Here is a 4,073-nt window from a genome sequence, read left to right on the forward strand (position 1 = left end):
GTCTCCCCTTTCTCTTCCACTCACAAAGGGATCCCTATACTGTGGTATAAAGGATCTCTATTATTATTATTATCATTTTTCTGTCCATTCTTCCTTGTCATATGAGCAGGAGCAAGGATAAGAACATTCTTGTGGAAGCAGATCCAGAACCTGAAAGGACTCTGAAGAGAAAATTAAGAGAAGCTAAAATACAACAATCCAGAGATAACCTTTCAGAAATTTTCGAACAGGCAGAGGAGATGGCAGCCGAAAATAATAATAATGCAAGGAGGATGCTTGGTGACTTTATTGCACCTAATTCCAATTTACATGGAAGAAGCATCTCCATTCCTGCCATTGGAGCAAACAACTTTGAGCTGAAACCTCAATTAGTTTCTCTGATGCAGCAGAACTGCAAGTTTCATGGACTTCCATCTGAAGATCCTTTTCAGTTCTTAACTGAATTCTTGCAGATATGTGATACTGTTAAGACTAATGGAGTAGATCCTAAAGTCTACAGGCTCATGCTTTTCCCTTTTGCTGTAAGAGACAGAGCTAGATTATGGTTGGATTCTCAACCTAAAGACAGCCTGAACTCTTGGGATAAGCTGGTCACGGCTTTCTTAGCCAAGTACTTTCCTCCTCAAAAGCTGAGCAAGCTTAGAGCTGATGTTCAAACCTTCAGACAGAAAGAAGGTGAATCCCTCTATGAAGCTTGGGAAAGATACAAACAGTTGACCAAAAAGTGTCCTTCTGACATGCTTTCAGAATGGACCATCCTGGATATATTCTATGATGGTTTATCTGAGCTATCAAAGATGTCACTGGACACCTCTGCAGGTGGATCCATTCACCTAAAGAAAACGCCTGCAGAAGCTCAAGAACTCATTGACATGGTTGCTAATAACCAGTTCATGTACACTTCTGAAAGGAATCCTGTGAGTAATGGGACGCCTATGAAGAAGAGAGTTCTTGAAGTTGATACTCTGAATGCCATATTGGCTTAGAATAAAATATTGACTCAGCAAGTCAATATGATTTCTCAGAGTCTGCATGGAATGCAAGCTGCATCCAACAGTACTCAAGAGGCATCTTCTGAAGAAGAAGCCTATGATCCTGAGAACCCTGCAATAGCAGAGGTAAATTACTTAGGTGAACCTTATGGAAACACCTATAACTCAACATGGAGAAATCATCCAAATTTCTCATGGAAGGATCAGAAGCCTCAACAAGGCTTTAACAATGGTGGAAGAAATAGGTTTAGCAATAGCAAACCTTTTCCATCATCAACTCAGCAACAGACAGAGAACTCTAGACAAAACGCTTCTAATTTAGCAAATCTAGTCTCTGATTTATCTAAGGCCACTGTAAGTTTCATGAATGAAACAAGGTATTCCATTAGAAATTTGGAAGCACAAGTGGGCCAGCTGAGTAAAAGGATCACTGAAATCCCTCCTAGTACTCTCCCAAGCAATACAGAAGAGAACCCAAAAGGAGAGTGCAAGGCCATTGACATAAGTGCCATGGCCGAACCTGTGAGGAAAGGAGAGGACGTGAATCCCAAGGAGGAAGACCTCCTGGGACGTCCAGTGGTCAATAAGGAGCTTCCCTCTGGGGAATCAAAGGACTCTGAGGCTCATCTAGAGACTATAGAGATCCCATTGAACCTCCTTATGCCCTTCATGAGCTCTGATAAGTATTCCTCTTCTGAAGAGAATGAGGATGTCACTGAAGAGCAAACTGCCAAGTTTCTTGGTGCAATCATGAAGCTGAATGCCAAATTATTTGGCATTGATGCTTGGGAAGTTGAACCTCCCTTGTTCATCAATGAACTAAGTGATCTGGATCAACTGACATTGCCTCAGAAGAGACAGGATCCTGGAAAGTTCATAATACCCTGCACCATAGGCACCATGATCTTTAAAGCTCTGTGTGACCTTGGTTCAGGGATAAACCTCATGCCCCTCTCTGTAATAGAGAAACTGGGAATCTATGGGGTGCAAGCTGCTAAAATCTCACTAGAGATGGCAGACAGCTCAAGAAAACAGGCTTATGGACAAGTAGAGGACGTGTTAGTAAAGGTTGAAGGCCTTTACATCCCTGCTGATTTCATAGTCCTGGATACTGGAAAGAAAGAGGATGAATCCATCATCCTAGGAAGACCTTTCCTGGCCACAGCAAGAGCTGTGATTGATGTTGACTGAGGTGAAATATTCCTTCAATGGAATGAGAACTCCCTTGTGTTTAAAACTCAAGGATCTCCCTCTGCAACCATGGAGAGGAAGCAGAAAAAGCTTCTCTCCAAGCAGAGTCAACCAGAGCCCCCACAGTCAAACTCTAAGTTTGGTGTTGGGAGGCCACAACCAAACTCTAAGTTTGGTGTTGAACTCCCATATCCAAACTCTAAGTTTGGTGTTGGAGAGTCTCAACAAAGCTCTGCACACCTGTGAGGCTCCATGAGAGCCCACTGTCAAGCTATTGACATTAAAGAAGCGCTTGTTGGGAGGCAACCCAATGTTTATCTAATTCTTATTTTTATTGTTTTTCATGTTTTCTTAGGTTCATGATCATGTGGAGTCACAAAATAAACAAAAAAATCAAAAACGGAATCAAAAACAGCAGAAGAAAAATCACACCCTAGAGGAGCATCTGTCTGGCGTTCAAACGCCAGAACAGAGCATAGTTCTGGCGCTGAACGCCCAGAACAAGCATGGTTCTGGCGTTCAACGCCAGAAATGGCAGCAAAGGGGCGTTGAACGCCCAAAATGGGCACCAACCTGGCGCTGAACGCCCAGAGTTGTGTGCAAGGGCATTTTGCATGCCTAAATTGGTGCAGGGATCTAAATGCCTTGACACCCCAAGATCTGTGGACCCCATAGGATCCCCACCTACCTTCACTCACTCTCTTCTCTCTTCTCAATCATCCTCTATTCCCAATAAACACTCATCCCTTCTGTCTTCCATTTACCACTCACACCCATACACCCACTTACCTTCAAAAATTCAACATCTCTTCCCCACCCAATCCCACCCATATGGCCGAATACACACAGCCATCCATCTCCTCCATATCCTCTTCTTCTTCTATTCTTTCTTCTTTTGCTCGAGGGCGAGCAACATTCTAAGTTTGGTGTGGTAAAAGCATAGCTTTTTTGTTTTTTCCATAACCATTGATGGCACCTAAGGCCAGAGAAACCTCTAGAAAGAGGAAAGGGAAGACAAAAGCTTCCATCAAGGGTCTATAGCTCAGTGGTAGAACATTTGACTGCAAATCAAGAGATCCCTGAGATACCTCAGGGGATACATTTTCTTCCACACAATTATTGGAAGCAACTAAGGGTGGAACATCAAGAGTACTCCATCATCCTTCATGAAATCAGAGAAGATCTAAAAGCAATGAGGGAGGAGCAACAAAGACAAGGAAGAGACATAGAAGAGCTCAAGGACATCATTAGTTCCTCAAGAAGGAAACGCCACCATTACTAAGGTGGATTCATTCCTTGTTCTTATTTCTTCTGTTTTTCATTTTCTATGTTATGTGCTTATCTGTGTTTGTGTCTTCATTACATGATCATTAGTAGTTAGTAACTATGTCTTAAAGTTATAAATGTCCTATGAATCCATCACCTCTCTTAAATGAAAAATGTTTTAATTCAAAAGAACAAGAAGTACATGAGTTTCGAATTTATCCTTGAACTTAGCCTAATTATATTGATGTGGTGACAATGCTTCTTGTTTTCTAAATGTATGCTTGAACAGTGCATATGTCTTTTGAAGTTGTTGATTAAGAATGTTAAATATGTTGGCTCTTGAAAGAATGATGCCTAGGAGACATGTTATTTGATAATCTAAAAAATCATAAAAATGATTCTTGAAGCAAGAAAAAGCAGCAAAGAACAAAGCTTGCAGAAAAAAAAAAAATAGGCGAAAAAAAAATATAGAAAGAAAAAGAAAAAGCAAGCAGAAAAAGCCAAAGCTCTTAAAACCAAGAGGCAAGAGCAAAAGCCAATAACCCTTAAAACCAAAAGGCAAGGGAAATAAAAAGGATCCCAAGGCTTTGAGCATCATTGGATAGGAGGGCCTAAAGGAATAAA

At 41.3% G+C, this 4,073-nt stretch overlaps 1 non-coding gene across 1 annotated transcript; it reads right to left on the reverse strand.

The window, feature by feature from the left end:
- Positions 1-635: 635 nt before the first annotated feature.
- On the reverse strand, positions 636-743 carry LOC112767662 (small nucleolar RNA R71). The gene has a single exon (XR_003185104.1). It is a non-coding gene; the product is annotated as a small nucleolar RNA R71 (small nucleolar RNA).
- Positions 744-4,073: the final 3,330 nt, after the last annotated feature.

The sequence above is a fragment of the Arachis hypogaea genome, chromosome 17 (assembly GCF_003086295.3).
Source record: "Arachis hypogaea cultivar Tifrunner chromosome 17, arahy.Tifrunner.gnm2.J5K5, whole genome shotgun sequence".
Taxonomy (NCBI): domain Eukaryota; kingdom Viridiplantae; phylum Streptophyta; class Magnoliopsida; order Fabales; family Fabaceae; genus Arachis; species Arachis hypogaea.